The sequence below is a fragment of the Scyliorhinus torazame genome, chromosome 8 (genome assembly GCF_047496885.1).
Source record: "Scyliorhinus torazame isolate Kashiwa2021f chromosome 8, sScyTor2.1, whole genome shotgun sequence".
In the NCBI taxonomy this organism is placed as follows: domain Eukaryota; kingdom Metazoa; phylum Chordata; class Chondrichthyes; order Carcharhiniformes; family Scyliorhinidae; genus Scyliorhinus; species Scyliorhinus torazame.
The window spans coordinates 252,895,148-252,913,022 of NC_092714.1; the positions used below are offsets into that span (position 1 = coordinate 252,895,148).

At 41.6% G+C, this 17,875-nt stretch overlaps 1 protein-coding gene across 5 annotated transcripts in view; it reads left to right on the forward strand.

The window, feature by feature from the left end:
• The first annotated feature begins 10,818 nt into the window (after positions 1 to 10,818).
• LOC140428543 (nuclear receptor coactivator 3-like) overlaps positions 10,819 to 17,875 on the forward strand; it is a 326,952-nt gene continuing 319,895 nt past the window's right edge. For 4 of the 5 annotated variants that reach the window (XM_072515140.1, XM_072515137.1, XM_072515136.1 and 1 more), the window contains exon 1: positions 10,819 to 10,948. The gene's annotated coding sequence lies outside the window, so the exon portion shown is untranslated. Of the gene's footprint in view, positions 10,988 to 17,875 lie in introns of all 5 variants that reach the window. The other variant, XM_072515138.1, reaches the window with a different exon arrangement.

Here is a 17,875-nt window from a genome sequence, read left to right on the forward strand (position 1 = left end):
CAGCAGAAAGGTTTTTAAAAATCCAAAATCAGAACCATAGAGGCAAATAACCATAAATTGGCACTTGGAAAAACATTTTAACTAATATCACCATGGAAATTAATTTAAACACACACTATATCGGACTAGTGTCCTTTTAATTTCCACAAGAGTTTCCTTGAGATTTTGTCATAATTTCAGCAGATGATTGGCAAAAAACAACAAAAGAACAGAAACAGAAATTCTAGGCTGGAATCCACAATAATCCTATTGAGTCTCTGCAATCCAACAACTTTGGGTCATGCCACACATCTCAACCTCTCCACAGAATAGCTAGTGATCAGGAACAGAACCCGTGGTTGATCTCCCTCTGCTTACCCAGAATCATTAAGGTGAGTTTGCAGTGCACTTTGATGCTGTTTTGATTGATAGCGAAAATTGGATATCAACTCTGGAACTTTCTTGGTTTCTGTATCACAATAGGCAGCAATCTTATGCAATTGAGGAAATGTATTTTTCTTCAAACTGAAAAAGATACTGAATCAAAGTAAGTGGAATACAGCAGAAAGCTTAGGATATTTTATAGATTCCAACCAGTAAAAGTAGAAATCCTAGTTCTCAATATCTTGAAAATGTTGCTTTAAATAATCCCTTCTTCTGAGTTACATTTCAGACTACACACTTTTGGTATGGTTTATCTCAATGCAATGTTATAAATTATATGTTGCTCTTATTAGCCTTAGTTTTATTAGCTCTAATTCTGTCACCTTTGCTCACGAGTCACCAGGTATCTTCCTGATACCGCCACGTGGTTCAAGCTCAAGTAATGATTAATAATACAGTACACCGCTTAGTAAAACGATCATTTATTATATACAGCAATAAATACTTATACAATAATACTACCTCTAGACTATTACCTTCCACTAAAGGCCAATACTTAACCTTGGTGATGGCCCACCAGGTCAGGGAAACGAATGGCTTATCGAATTGGTTCTGGCCTGCGGGATTCAAAAAAGGCTGGTACGGGTCGATAGTCGAACACCTATCTGGTAGCGATCGCTGGAGTAAGACTTACTTGTTCTTTCGCCGAAGGGTCTCAAAGGTTGCGAGTAGGAGAAGAAGGGTCAATCTGAACTTGGCCCCTATCTTTATAGTTCCCAGGGGCTTCCCGCCTCTCGGGGCGCACCTTGACCCTGGTCCCAAGTGATTGGACTTGGTCCCAATCACTGGGTTCGATATGCTCCAATAATGGGGCGATTCCTTGATCGGGGGGTGGCTGTCCACCTTTCTTTGTCTCGGCCACTGCTGGCGCCGAGAGGTCTGGATCGGCTTTCAATTGCTAATTTGTAGCAATTGTTCCCGGGGATCGCCGATTAAACTACAGATGGCTGGGTTGATGTGCTGCTAATGGTTGCAGGTATCGGTCTGGGCCAACTTCCCCAGATCCGAATACACTGTTCTGTCTTGTCCGTTTGTGTCCTGTTGGCTGATTGTCCCATCAGCCTTTTCAGTTCGCCATTTTACATCGGGGTTTGGCCAAATTAATCGGGAATCAGCCATTTTAGGTGGCTACAATATTAGCATTGTCAGGAGATACGTGAAGGTATTGCCAAAACTCAACTTATTGCAGGATTTTATTGGAGCAGAGTGTGCACCGTTTGTTAACCTTATTCTGCACTCTTCAACTCGGCTTTGCCATATAACGTGCTGAGTGTGCAAGCTGATTATGGCTTGATAAGGGCAACAAATTATCTGGCATACTTCCATGAACTATGTGGGCAACAGTTGGTCTTAACCAATGAGATTTGAGGACTGAGAAAGTAATGGTGTAGAGTGAATTAGTCAAATTAGATTTTTTTTAAAGAAACAGAAGGAAAGAAAGATTAGTTTGGGAGAGATGGACAGGAATGTTTAAATTTGACTTTTAAAATGTTGGAACAATAATTACATACAGAAATGAGACTGAACTATATAAATTGTTCCCTTTTTGAGCCAGAGGTTGTTTGATGTGCAAATCTAGCAAATTCTTAAAGTAATGGGGACTCTAGGAGTGAGATGCCATTTCTTCAATCAGCAAGTTCTTGACATTTGCTATTCAGGGAGAAGGGGTTCTTACTGACCCAACTGTACATTTCCTTTCAGCAAGATTCAATCTATTAAAAATGGAAAAGTGCTTGTTGTATGCATAATATATTGTCCCATTTCCAACAAGCAAAGAGATAAGATCATAGGAACAGCTGAAGGCCATGTGCTTTGAGCCGGCTCTACTGTTCACTGAAAACACGGCTAATCTGTGATCTATCTCCATATACTTGCTTTTTCCTCAACCCCTTAGTAACTTTAGTTAGCAGAACTTTATCAATCTCAGATTCAAAACTAACAATTGGCCAAGCATCAATGGCTATTTGCAGAAGAGTTGCAAATGATACCACACTTTTCATATGGACGTATTTCCTAACTTTACTCCAAATGCATGTTTCTAATTTTAGGATATTTTATAGATTCCAACCAGTAAAAATAGAAATCCTAGTTGTTCTCAATATCTTGAAAATGTTGCTTTAAATAATCCCTTCTTCTAAGTAACATTTTAATCTGTACAGATGGTCTCTGAAAGGCTCTTTGTACTTCTGTTGCTTTTACCTTTTCACCATTTGTAAAGTATTGTTATTTCTCCTTTCTTTATGTCCAAAATGGATAACCTCCCACTTACACAGTATTAAATTATGTTCCCATTCACTTTGCTTACTATGCTGCATTTTTGTCATCTGAAAACTTGTGTATATTTAGTTTTGTAGCCTAAGATATGAGTAAATGTTAGCCACCCTATTATAGAAAGGATATTATTAAACTAGGAGTGCAGAAAAGATTTATTGGGATGCTTCCGGGACTTGATGGCTTGAGTTATAAGAGGCTTGATAGAATCATAGAATTTAAAGTGCAGAAGGAAACTTTTCGGCCCAATAAGCTTGCACCAGCCCTTGGAAAGAGCACCCCACTTTAACCTCCACCCCATCCCCGTAACCCCACATTTTGGACACCAAGGGCAATTTAGCATAGCCAATCCACCTAACCTGAACATCTTTGGACTGTGGGAGGAAACCCGAGCACCCAGAGGAAACCCATGCAGACACGGGGAGAACATGCAGACTCTGCACAGACAGTGACCCAAGCCAGGAATCGAATCTGGGACCCTGGCACTATGAAGCAACAGTGCTCACTGCGTGTGCTGCCCACCTGGGACTTTTTTCCCTGGAGTGTAGTAGGCTTGCGGGTGATTTTATAGAGGTCTATAAAATAATGAGGGGCATAGATAATAACACAGCAATTGCTTATTGTCACAAGTAGGCTTCAATGAAGTTACTGTGAAAATCCCCTAGTCGCCACATTCCAGCGCCTGTTCGGGGAGGCCGGTATGGGAATTGAACCCGTGCTGCTGGCCTTGGTTTGCATTACAAGCCAGCGGCTTAGCCCACTGTGCTAAACCAGCCCCTGATAGATAGTCAACAACTTTTCCCAAAGGTAGGGGAGTCTAAAACTAGATGGCATAGGTTTAAGGGGAGGGATACAAAAGGGCCCAGAGGAGCAATTTTGCACCGAGGGTGGTGAGTGTCTGGAACGAGCTGCCAGAGGCAGTAGTAGAGGGGGTTCAATTTTGTCTTTTAAAAAGTATTTAGACAGTTATATGAGAAAGGTGGATATTGAGAGTTATGGGCCAAATGTGGGCAATTAGGAGTAGTAGCTTGGTGGTGACAAGATGGGCCGAAGGGCCTGTTTTCATGCTGTAAATCTCTATGGCTCTAAATATAGTAAACAATTGAGGCCAGAACACACATCCTGTTGAATATCACTAGTCAAATCCTGTCAATTTGCATATATATCTATTACTCCTACTTTTCACCTTCAGCCAACCCAAGAAGTTGCCCTCAATTCCATGAGGTACACATTAAGCTAAAACATTAGGAGAACTTTTTTAATCGAGTGTTTTCTGGAAGGTCATTATAAAAATATCGAGAGATATTGTCCTATCCACTGCCACAAAAAATTCAATCCGGTTTGTTGGGCATGACCCATGTACCCGTTACAAGTTCATACTGGCTCTCTCTGATGGGCAGAAACATTTCAGCATATTCAGACACTATTCTTTATAGACTAGCAATTTCATGACAGCAGATATTTGGCGAACCGATTTATAATTTCCTCTCAAGTAGTGGAGTGATTAGCAATTTTCCATTCTGAAGAGAGCGGTTCCTGAATTGAGAGAACTCTGGAAGTACATGGAGCACATTCCCACCTAAATTTTTGATCCGTCTCAGGTTCTTTAGTGCCGTTATTTTAAAATTACTGTTCATGAAGATGGCATTTGTATACCTGGATTCATACTGGAGTATCGGGGTAACTCACCAAGGGACCTTTAATTACAAGGCTGAAAAAGACTTGATTAAAAGAAGTCATGAGGTGTTAGCAGTACAATGAGGTGTTAGCAGTACAATGGGTTAAAATGTATTCTTTTATCTCTGATACTTTGAATCAGCCCAGAATGATGGAATTTTTTGTCTGTCTGACTAGTATAAAGGTGTAACCTTAATATATTTCCATCACTGCCTCTATCCCCCATTTTTTTTTTTTTACCGCTGATTCTGTTACCTCCAGACTCGACTATTTCAACGCTCTCGTGGTTTGTCTCCCATCTTCCAACTTCAATAAACTTCGGCGCATCCAAAATTTTGCTCTGGTATCTTAAATTGCACCGTTCCATTCACCCGTCATGTCTATGCTTACCGACCTATATTGGTTCTTAGCGCCTCGGTTTTAAAATTCTCATCCTCTTGTTCAAATCCCTTCTCGGCCCACGCCCCTACCCGATCTCTGTAACCTCTAAGAACTTCGTATTTACCCAACTCTTCAGCCCTAAACTGTGGAATTCCCCCCTTCCTCCACCTCTTTCCATAAACACATTTTCCCTTTGCCCTAAATTTTGGTCAGCTTTTTTTTTGTCTTCATTGCGCGCCTGTGAAACACTTTTGGTTTTCACTATGTTAAAGGTGCTGCAGGAATGCAAGTTATGTTATACATTGCATTGATTTGCATTCTATGGACAGTTAAAGGGGGGGGGGGATGTTGATGTTTTGAAAGGTGGAACACGAGCTTCAAATCTCTGAATGCTAAAACTATTCAAAATAAGGTAAACTGGTTTGCACTGGACTTGCAACAAGTGGGGAGCTGAATGGTTTTTAAGATTTTAGTTGATTGATTAAATAATCCCCGATTTCTAGATTATGTGGCTGCAGTTGTAGACGAACATCCCGAACTGCTTTGCATCACAAAGGGTAAAATAGGAACAACTTGCATTTGTAAAGCATATTTCATGAACTTACTGCATTCCAGACGTTTCACAAAAAAATGAAGTACTTTTGGAAAAACTGACCATGTGGTACAAAGGACATACAGGGCGGAGCTCTGAAGTGAGATGCGTTTGCAGTCTGGTAAATTCATTGCAGAAGAGTACATTAATTCAATGCAAACGACACTTAAGTGAATGGAAATGTACATACTGGTGCAGTAGTTTTTATTTTGATTTATTATAATCTTTATTGTCACAAGTAGGCTTACATTAACACTGCAATGAAGTTACTGTGAAAAGTCCCCAGTCGCCACATTCCGGCGCCTGTTCGGGTACACAGAGGGAGAATTCAGAATGTCCAAATTACCTCACAGCACATTGGATATTGTTGGCGTCGCCCTTTAACATGCAGTCATTTATGGTACCTTTCCAAATCTATTTTAAATACTGTGAATTAAGCATTCTTAACATTATCATTTTTGAAAAGTGAAGTGCAAACGCATAATTGGTGTGAATGCTTATAGTTACAAGTTGAAATTCCGATTAATGTTCCGGCCCTGAACCTTTGTCTCCTATTGTTAGATAGCTTCGGGTTGCAAAAGAACTCGTTATTAATGGATGCCTGACTAGCCCATACTGCTCAGCGGTTGGGAAACCGCTCTATTATCACGTTTTCCTTCCCCCCCCCCCATTAAAACAAGTTTCACTTTCAAAAAGGGTTGAGTGAGAATCCATTTGCGAGAGGTTCTTTTCAACCCCCACCACAACGAATGGACTCTGCATTAACGAGGCAAAATAAAGAGGAAAGGAAAAATGCTTCACTTGCTGAGTGGCAAATCTCTGACGTTCTTCGGCTGACTACCTTCTACACACGGAATGTATTTTTGAACCACCCTCTTCCCCCTCCCCTATATGGTTGCACTAAAATTACATCACTGGAGAAAAGTTGTTTCTTACTGACGGTACATACGAACCCATAAATGGTCTGGGGGTGTGGTCTCTCTAGCCCTTGATTTATCAGAGTACAATTGGATTTATATATATATATAGAGAGAGAGAGAGAGAGAATTTATTTGAATGCTGGGAGGAAAGTGACAGCAGCGGAAACTCCCAGGTCTTGCAGGCGACTCCACGGGTCTGGCAAAAAGCCTCGGGTTAAAAATCCTTTAGAGAAATCTGGTGGGTATGAAAACATCAATGCAGCAGAGGGCGCGTGTGTGCGCGCTTTAAATCCAGGTCAATGACCCTCCCTCGCCCGTTCCTTCACCGGTAAACTTATGGGCTGTATTAGAATTAAGCATTGGTACCTACGGTTTACACGCACTTATAAAGGTACAGCTGACACGTAGGTGCTGCCCCCACCTCCCCCTATAGCTACAGACACCGCCGCCCACATTTTCCAGAGGCCAATGCGCATTTTTCAAGGCACTGCACGTACGCACAAGCAATTTTTTTTAAATACAGGTTTTGAAATGCACTATGGGATATTGCCATAACAAAATAATTGGTCTGAAATTAACCCTGTTAACACAGGTATTTAAACTGCAAACATAAATGTACACAACTCCATTAAGAGTCGGTGCAGATTTAACAACACCATCTTTAATGTCAAGGTCAGTGGTTGCTTTAATTACCTGTGAAGATTTAAGCAGACGATCTGAAATAAACTTATGGCATTCTTACGTCAAAAAGTAGGGAGCACAAACCGATACTTTATTGAATGTTGCTGCAGATCGGAGACAGGGCATGTGGGCGCGCACGTTTTAAAAAGGTGAAAATCCAGTTTATTAATGCAGTGGCGAAACCACGTTTTGAAATTTAGATGTGCCTCAGTCAAATGAGATAATTATGCAATGACATGCAGTTCTGAACCACGCCGTCTGCTTGGAATTAAAATAGTCCCAGCCTTTTGGCACTTGAAAATGCACGCATGACAAGTGGGAACGTTGTGAAAAGGAGGTTAATGCTATAAATATGCCTCTTTTTACATTACCGAATCAGAGGCAGGGGGAAAATGGACAGAGAAGCGGCGGTTGTTCAGCAAAGGGAAGCAGGGAACTGAGAGAGAAATAAAGGAAAATAGCTATGACTGTCTCTATTGTAAATTTGTGCCTACATCTAGTTGAGACCTGTTTCCATAGATCTACACTTACATGGTGGGGTCTTGTGGTGCAGTGGGGAACATCCCGGCCTTAGAGCTAGAAGCACCGCACTCGGGTCTCACAAAGGCAGGAGCGTTCATGATGCAGCCACGTAAGATGTGCCAAGCTGTATCAATGGGATGGTAAGAGTCCGAGAGATTTCTGCTCAGCTGTGCGATGGGAAAGAAAATTGGTGCCTCTAACATCACTGTTCATAGCTCCAGACTACACGACAAAAAAAGCGCCCGTTGCCACAGCAACTTGGACTCCCAGTGAACTATAACACCCCGCCACACTTGATTGTTATATATATATAGGCACATTAAATAAATGCCTTAAACAAAGTCTGATGTTTCCATCTTGGTCATTTGGCTATTTTAATTCTTCCGTGGGATATGGGCGTCGCAGGCTATGCCCTTCATCTTGCTCTGCAATTCCATAGGAACACTGTTCATTACACTCTTCAGAGGACTACATCTATAGTGCTGGTTCCCAACCTTCTTGCCACGTGTCAGAAGTGAACCATCTGGCATTTTTATTTATCACCAACATAAATGTGCTGCACATTTAATTATTGAATTTCTATTACTACAGTGGCATCAGGAAACAGCTGGTTTACCCATCAACAGTGTGATAATTGTCTTAGTTTTTTCTGATTTGAGATTATACACTAATTTAGGTTGGAGCACTCTAATGTTCCATTGGTAAATTTTAAAATGATATGCCAATGCCCCAGAAATCACGTGAGATATTGGAGACAATGCAATCGTTTTTTTTTATCAACGTGGGCATTAGCTTAATAGTAGTTCTGCTTTATATTCGTAGGTTATTTCATCAGTAGAGGTAGTGTGAGGTGAGGTATGGGGAGGAAGCAAGTGACACTTAACTCCGTGGCTGAGATTTTAATTCACTAAAGCCCATTCACTTTCTGGGTTACAATCAGGGAGCCATAAGGGACGAGTGAATCATGAGTTTAGAAGTTAATGAGTTGGTATATTTTTCCCATATACACTTTGCAAGCTGTATATTTAATAAATACCAGACATACATTTATTTCCCTGTAATTATTTTAATATTTATAGTGAAATTATGTAGTTAGATCCATGATTCATGGAAGGAAACAAACAATATTAGGATATCATGTTGTAGACAGTACTTCCTGTATTTGCATATAATACTGAGGGTCATGGAGTCATAATACTTCTGTTCAAAAATACAATTTGAGCATTGTAAGATCAAAATAACAATGAGGTCAGTCACTTAAACACACATCTTGGCAGTAATATGGGTAATCAAACAAAGTAATAGTTTTAATCCTCTTCTTAGCTCCACAATGCCTTCTTCAAGTGAAATTCATAATTAATTAATTCGAAATCTAGATTTGTTGGAATCAGTCCTTTATTATTAAGCCACGAAGACAACAAAACCTTGCACTAACTTACAATCTTTATTTGATACAAATTCTTGTTTCTCATATTGCTCTGTAATATGTTTCTGCATATTGCAAAGCAAAAGGTCAGTTTAACAAGTCTTGTAATTACCTTTGGCAGCCGTATGGATGCTCAAAGGGTGCCCTGTATACATGACTACTACTGTTGTACTGAATACCTTGCATACTTGATAACCTGAATGTCATTTGTATACCTGAACTTTTGATCTGTAGAATTGATGCCACTGTCATATATTCAACGGCTCTGTGGTTATTCCCTTCCTATAATACTCCAGATAACTGGTGGGATTGTCTTCATTCTCAAAACCATATATCTTATATATCCTATTATTACATAGAATCAGATACACAGAACATTCAACATACTGAATACTCTCTCGATGCCAAATTCCCTATACTGATCGCTGTACATACCATCCAGTGACAATGTCCTGAATGCCAGCTACATTCTTTATGTATTGTTACTGTCCTGAATGCCTCATCAACCTAATTATTTTTGATTCCCTGCCCCAAAATCAATAAATGTATCCAATATTTTGCACTGAGCATACCCAACTCCTTAAATAAACCCCTTTCATAAATGAGGGATTGAAAGAAAGCTTGTGTAGACTATAAACACGGACACAGAGCAGTTGTAGATTTAATGATGTATTTCACCAGTACTTGGGTACTGATTTAGCTCACTTGGCTAGATAGCTGGTTTGTGATGCAGAGTGAGGGCAGCGGCATGGGTTCAATTCCCATACCGGCTGAGGTAATTCATGAAGGCCCTGCCTTCTCAAACTTGCCCCTTGAGCGGTGGCACAGCAGTGGCACAGCGGTTAGCACAGGAGCTTCACAGCTCCAGTGTCCCAGGTTCAATTCCCAACTTGGATCACTGTCTGTGCGAAGTCTGCATGTTCTTCCCATGTCTGCGTGGGTTTCCTCCGGGTGCTCCGGTTTCCTCCCACAGTCCAAAGATGTGCAGGTTAGATGAATTGGCCATGATAAATTGCCCTTTGTGTCCAGAAATCTTAGGTGAGGTTACGGGGCTAGGGTGGAGGCGTGGGCTTAAGCAGGGTGCTCTTTCCAAGATCTGGTGCAGACTTGATGGGCCAGATGACCTCCTTCTGCACTGTAAATTCTATGTGTGGTGATCCTCAGGTTAAACCACCACTAGGCAACTTTCCCCCTCAAAGGGGAAAGCATTATCGAGGACTATGGTGACTTTACTTTACTTAGATGTTCTTCACCAAATGTTCACACTGAACGCACTGCAAACTCACCTTAGTGATTACCTATACCACACAGCTGCTTATATTTAAAACTGTGCTCAATTATGTTCTGATGGAGGATACACACCTAAAATATCAGAAGCATGGTAGCAGTGGTTAGCACTGTTGCTTCACAGCGCCAGGAAGTTGGGTTTGATTCCTGATTGGGTCACTGTTTGTGCGGATGGAGTCTGCATGTGCTCCCTGTGCATGGATTTCCTCCGATGCTCCGGTTTCCTCCCACAAGTCCCAAAAGACGTGCTTGTTAGGTGAATTGCACATTGTGAATTCTCCCTCAGTATACCCGAACAGGCGCCGGAGTGTGGCGTCTAGGGGATTTTCACAGTAACTTCACCGCAGTGTAAATGCAAGCCAACTTGCAGCACTAATAAAGATAGTCATTAAAAACCGACTCTTCTCCAGCCAGACGTTGGTTCCTTATGTTTCACTCAAGCGTTTTGCTGCTTTATTGCAGTTTTATTTTCCCTGAGGCAGATTAAATCCTTTCCCTTACTCCCCAGCACCCTGCTGCCAGCCTGCCCAAACTACCTGCTCGCAGCAGCAGCCAAGGACTGCAGGTGCAAAGGGTGAGGGGGGGTGAGGACAACAACTCCCAGGCCGCACTGCGGCGCGCGTGCGCACTGGCGCGGCCCGCCTCCCTCCCTGGGAGTGTTCGAGATTTAAATAAACAAGGCGCAACATGGCGGCGCTTTTACTCGGCTTATTTAGGGAAACGAAGGTCAGGATACTGGAATGTTCCTCCGAGTAACAGCCAGCGCGGGTGAGTTGGTGCGGCTGAAACAGGGGGTTCATGGGTGAGGTAAATTGTGCTTTTTTTTGTATCAAGTGGTTAATTTATTTTTTTTTAATTTACACATCACCCCCCCCCCCCCTTCTTCTTTGTGGAGAAGCCAGTACCTCCCCCTCACCCTCCACCTCCGGGCCCGCCTTCAGCCGCGTCCGTCCCGGACTGAAGTTCACCTGAGAGCCTCAAACTAACCTGTTAACGGGAGGAGGGAGAGAGAGAGCGAGCGAGCCGGTGGAAAGGCTGATGCCCCCCCCCCCCCCCCCCCCAACACACCCCTCCCCGGGCACCCGACCCGGAGGAGTCCGCCCAGCCCGGCCTCGGCGCTTTATTTTTTTGATTTTTTGGGAAAAAAAAGTATTGGTTCGGGACAACTTAATGACTGAGGCCGAACTTGGGAACCCGGCTCCCGCCCCCGCCTCCAGCCCATAGGCTGCCCGCCCCGAATCCTGGCGCCCCGTTGGCCCACCCCGCCTGTCACTCAGACCGTCGCCACAGCATTTTGTCCCCTGTCAACGTGACGGGGGGGGGGTTGGGGGGTGAGGGAAAGATTTATTTATTTAATCCCGAAGTGATTTTTTTTTTTTGAATGGCATTCCTCCTGTAAAAAGATGCATAATGTCACCCTCCGCTCTGTCCGTCCCTCTGCATGCCAGTAATGTGCAACGAAAAATAAATTTTGGGTAGGACCTCTCCATTAAATGCTCCACCACCACCACGATTTAAAACGTGTTTCTGGAATGCATTTGGATGCCTGCAGCCGCCTTGCTAAGTCGTGCTATGAATATGCTTGTTAAAATTGAGAGGTTATAACGAGGCAGCTGTATCCTTACTCTTTTATTTTTAGCAGTCCTTGCAGTCCTTTGCGCATTTAAAATCTTATGTTAGCATCGTTTGCAGATGCGTTTCTCACCCCCCCCCCCCCCCCCCCCAAGGCTTTCATCTGCATTTTTCCCTTTACCTCGCTGTCATAAATGTGACCCGTGTTGTGTGCGATTCTAGTGGCTAATCGTCTTCATGCTTAAATTGTTATCCTTCGGGATACTCAGTGGGAGTGGCGTTGGTCCCTGAAGGTAAAACAAAAGTGTTCACATCTGCCCCTGTGCTTTTTGAATAGAACTGCTAGATAACGACTGGGAGTGGGAAGCCTGTTTTTATTCATGTTATCCTGACCCCGATGCTGCAGAAGCTAACCACCTATTACCACTTCTGCTCTGGCAGAGATTGTTTAACCCCTGAACAGATCAGGAATTGAACCTAGGGTGTTCCTAATCAATACAGCGTGGCTCACTTGCCCATTGCAGACTCAGTAGAACAGATGTGGTTGCGAGATTTTCAAATTAGCCCCACCGTCTGAGGGGATCCCAGGAAATCACCAAGGTCATTCAGTTTCTGTCAATCGTTTCAGATTTCTGTATTTCTCTTGATCTGCTAGCACGACATTTCCATGTTTTATATGTTTTCCTTCGGCTCTTTTAAACTGAGTCTGTCAATATTTGTAAGCGATCTTCCACACACAAGTTTGAAATCCGTTTTATGGGTAGAATATTTACACTAACCAAAATAGTGTATAATTATTAAGACTAGATTTTGGTCGAATATAGTGTTTTCTGTACGTTTGGAATTGTTACCAAGTATGGAGCCTGAAAGCTGATGTGGAAAATGAACAAATTCAATCTGTTCCTGAAGTTGAAGTGGTTCTGTGCTAGCCAACTGAAAAATATCTTGCTCTATATGATGCACGCACGCTTAAAACACAGACGACATAACTTGACAGCTATTTTTGGAAGACTTGCTCAGAAGGTTGCGAGAATGAATTGTTATGCTGTTGGTAATTTTTTTCAACTCTGAATTATTTGCGTTATGACGATTGACTTCGGTTGTAATTTCCGGCGGTTGTCGATTTGTAAATACTACAGTACCCAAGCGTGTTTAATTTTAAATCGGCGATTATACCTGCAGTTTTGTGCATTAGAAGAGCGCAACGTTGTTTGTTGAGCAAGATAATTCAACGTGACAGCTCCTTGATGGCTTGCTTCTAATTGTGGACGTGCAGCCAGCAGTCGGATAGGCTGATGTGTTGTCGTCGAGTCTGGTGACAGCGTGCAGGGGGACTTCTGCTATTGGCTTGTTTGCTGATAGCACTCGTAAGCCGCTATCATTGGTGTGTCTGTTGAGACCCTCTTGATAGACAGCTGCTAACATACTGGTGGGTCTGACATCTACATCTTGTTTGGATGCCATTATTGGCAGGCCTGTTGGAAGAGCCTGAAGCTACTTTCCATACAATACTAAATGTTTGGTGTTCTGGAGTGTTCAGTATTTCCGTGCATTGTGTCTGTTTAAAATCCTCACCTGACATGGCCAGTTTATTTAAAGGTACTGAACTATTTTACACTTGGGATCAAATGCCTTTTTAGATGACGATAAGGTTTGTGGCGGTGTTCATTTGAACTGAATACAATTTCTCTGGCTGTTTTCTTTATACTGAAAAGTGAAAGGACAAAATGAGAGGTAGACCGGACAATGCCAGTTTAGAATACCCGATTAGACTTGATAGATTTAATGTGAATGTGGGTGAAATATGCGTGCCGAGAGAAGTGCTGAAATTTAGAATGCAATGTTAACCTGTCCTTGATTGGAACCAGTTGTTTTCCTTTCTGCAGGGCACTTGCTGATGTTTTTTTCTCCAAAGCTGGCATTAAAGAAAAATGACATGTAGCGTTTTTACTACTAGCAGGGGAAAAATCGTTTTCATGTCTTGGGTGTCAGCAGTGTATTTATTAAATGTCTGAACAAAACTATAAAACACTTCTATTACAATTTTTGATACTCCCATGGCTGGTGCTGCAGATGGCCTGGGTGTGTTTTTCTTTTTTATAATGGTGGCTGCTAAAACATTTTGCAGAAGGGGCTCTCCCTCCAGCCTGACGTAGCTTCGTTTTTGACTTAGAAATGGTTGGGTTGTGCATTTTTTGTGCCAGGTTAAGGGGTTGGAGGTCAATTTCCCCATCCCTTCAGATTGTGTTAAAGGCTCTGGGTCAAAGCACCAACTGACTGCAACTTCCATACAGTTGTTACGTCAGTCTGGAATAGCCAAGGATGTTGTTATAGCAACACCACTAGATGACCTCGCATAGTGTTCAGAGTGACTGCAGTTACTACTATCAAAAGCGGTTAGGAAGAGCTAGCTGGGTTACAGTATCTGCAGCCACGTGGGTGCATGATGAAAATATTTCTGGTCGGACCTGTTTTTCAAATTTTGTGCAAGTTGATTCTACCTAGGAGATCGGATGCCCACATCGATGAATATTGACGTCTTCCTGCGATTTGGTTTCTAGGTGCAGTTTGCGTAACAAAAGAGATTTTAAAATAATAATACAGCGTCGACGGTCATGATGTTCCAGAATATTTTATTGCTCTGTTCTGTCTATTTGAAAGTTATTAAGCTATTGCACCCAGGTCTGTCTGAGGTATTAAAACTCAATGTTTAGTCTCTGACTGAATATTGCTTTTATTTTCCATTTGAAATTTGTAGTGGCTCAAGGCAATAATTTAACCCCTTAAGAAATTCAGCAGTACTTCACCAAAACGGAACCAGGTTCCACTTTGTCAGAAAATAGTAAACTAAGCAGTATTTGGTGTATTTTAATACCACAGGCATTTTAGCATGCAAACACATTAGGGCTCTTAAAACTAAATGATGACTATTACTTGTGCGTTACCTAATCTCCGCCCTATTTGTAACCTCCTTTTCTTTTTCCTTCCTTCATTGCTTTACTCTTGTGCACTGCCCATGGCATTGAAAATATAGCGAACCTGTAAAATGGTTGATTTTAATATGTTGCAACAGATTATGCACAAGTGTGGTGAATTTCTGCAGTGGGTGACAGTCGGTGTAGTAAGAGTTATTTTACTGAATTGCTTGTTTGTCACTGCTATTTATAACGCAAATGTCGTTTGAAGAGAAGAAGCAAAGCATACATGCAAATCTGTTTACAAGTTTTGGAATGTATAAACAGTATGGTTTTAAGGATGTAGAACCAAAAAAAACATGATTTGTATCAGTTAAGCAATTTTGTGTGTTTTATGGGACTGCTATCCTTTGGCTATGTGAAGACGATAAGATAGGTTAAAAACACATGTCCCGAATACTGAAGATTAGTTGTTCAGTTTCTGAAATGACCGGGTTTTATTGGTTCTGAAATACTTGGAATCATAGAATCATATGGTGTAGAAGGAGGCCACTTCACCCGTTGTACCTGTGCCAGCTGTTTGAAAGAATTATCCAGTTAGTTTCACTTTCCCCAAGCCTTCCAAATGTTTTCTTTTTTCTTATAACATTTTCAAAAGGAAATTGAATATATTACTATTGGATCTACTTCCACACCAACTTTTTAGAAAATGTATTCCAGATCTTAACATTGTTTTCAATAATTTGCTTTATCCTGGTTGTTTACATTGATACATAGAAGATAGGAGCAGGAGGATGCCTTTTGGCCTTTCAAGCCTGCTCCGCCATTTATCCCGATCATGGCTGATTGTCCAACTCAATAGCCTAATCCTGCTTTCTCCCCATTACCTTTGATCCCATTTACCCCAAGTGCTATATCTAGCCGCCTCTTGAATATTCCTGTGGTAATGAATTCCACAGGCTCGCCACTCTTTGGGTTAAGAAATGTCTCCTCATCTCTGTCCGAAATGTTTTACCCTGAATCCTCAGACTGTGGTCCCCTGGTTCTGGACATACCCACCACCAGGAACATCTTCCCTGCATCTGCCCTGTGTAGTCTTTTCCTTCTCTATCCAAATTATCAACTGACGAGCATTTTGGAGATGAAAGTACTAGTCATAAATCATGGTAAATTTCTATTTTTAGACGGAAGACCATACATTGCTAGATTTAAGTTATATTTATATCAATTTAAACTGAAGCCTCTCATTCAGAATCCATGTAGTTTAAGAAACTGTCTTTCAATGAATCTGATTACGGTTTAACTTTCCTTGGACTAAATTAATAGGTACCCTGGGTACAATCCTCACATCCTATGTTCATATTATCCATTTTTCCTCCTTTCTTCACAGTTTCCTGGCTTGGGGGGGCGGGGGGTGCATAGCCTACAATAAATGTTGGTTTGTGATTGTGTTACTTGATGTCTTATTTTTGTTATATTCCTCCATCAACAAAGTTAATTAATTTAGTAGATTTATGTGTATTTTATTCTGAATTTAAATTATTAAAATGTAAGCTTGTATAATGAGAGATTAATTTTAAGCATGCAGACCCTGTTTTTGGAATACAAATAGGAACATTCTTTCACTACATCACAGGTTTCACAATAAAATGCACATAAAATACAATTTCAATTAATTTTTACAGGTGGGCAGAACGTTTGTAAAAGATGGCGGCATCTAATGAGAGTGATTGTAGTGTGTATAGCGGGAATTGCATTTCACTTTGCTGTCAGTGAAAACAGATCATAGAACAAGTGCCATGTTTTGGATTGGGTAATGAGATGCATGCTGATGTTGGATGTGTGTCGTTATTTTTTTAGTATTTGAACTTTGCATAGGCCATTGTGGGGCTTGTTGAGAAACATTTAATCTGCTTAACTGTGTAAATAGCTGACAGTGTAAAGAAAACTGCATGGAAAAGTGCTGCTTCAGCGAAATTGGGGTTGAACATTGCGATAGGATTGATATGCATTAAAAAATACAAGAGTTGTTCTCATCTGCAAAAATCTACTAAATGATTAAAACTACCATTAGTCAAATGGCAAAAAGCAATTTACTTAATTTTTATGATTATTGCCAACCCAAGTAAAGTTGATCATTTTGTTTGGTCCTTTTTTTCTTATAAATTTAGCGTACCTAATTATTTGTTTTTCCAATTAAGGGCAATTTAGCATGGCCAATCCACCTAACTTGCATATCTTTGGGTTGTGGGGGTGAAACCCACGCAGACGTGGGGAGAATATGCAAACTCCACACGGAAAGTGACCCAGGGCCGGGATCTGAACCCGGGTCCTCAGCGTCGTAGTCCCTGTGCTAACAACTGCACCATGTGCCGCCCCCTGGTCCTATTATTAATCTGATGTATAGAATTTTCCTAGCCTGGAGTAAAACAGGAAGTTTTTTTTAAAGGTTGCATTAGGTGTCCATTTTGGGAAACTGCCAATTTATTATTTATGTCTGACACAAGTCTATTTGACTTTTTTCAAAGAAAAGTTGTGGGGAAGATATTTGGTTGGTACTGAACATTCACCATTAAGTCAACGTGAAACTCAATGGCTCAATATAATAGAGGCTAAGTGCATGGTAAAAATCCACAACCGCCCCTTCATCGAACCATTACAGAAGCCACCTCTTTCCCCTGAAAAATAAATGTTACTGCATCATTGTAATGTTTCAGTTCTTCTTGAATCAAACGTTTTCCATAGAACCCATAGAATTCCTAGAGTGCAGAAGGAAGCCATTCAGTCCATTGTGTTTGCACACCCTCCGAAAGAGCACTCTACCTAGGCCCAATCCCTGTAACCCCGCACATTGATCATAGCCAATTTACCTAACTTGCACATCTTTGGACTGTGGGTGGAAACCCATGCAGCCACGGGGCGTACGTACACACTCCACACAGACAGTACTTTGACTGATGCTTCTGAACTGATCTGTCCTGCGAAATTGTGTGTCGCTGTGACCAGGTAAACGTTCCCTCTTTGTCCTTCCTGACCTGTCTACAGCCTTTGACAGTTGACCGCACCATCCTCCTTCGATGTCACATCTGGCTGGGTGTGACTGTTCCGACATGGTTTCATTCTTATCTACCTACTTGTTGCCAGAGAATCACTTGTATTGGCTTTCCTTCCTGCACCACTGCCTCTGGTGTCGCCCAAGGATCGATTC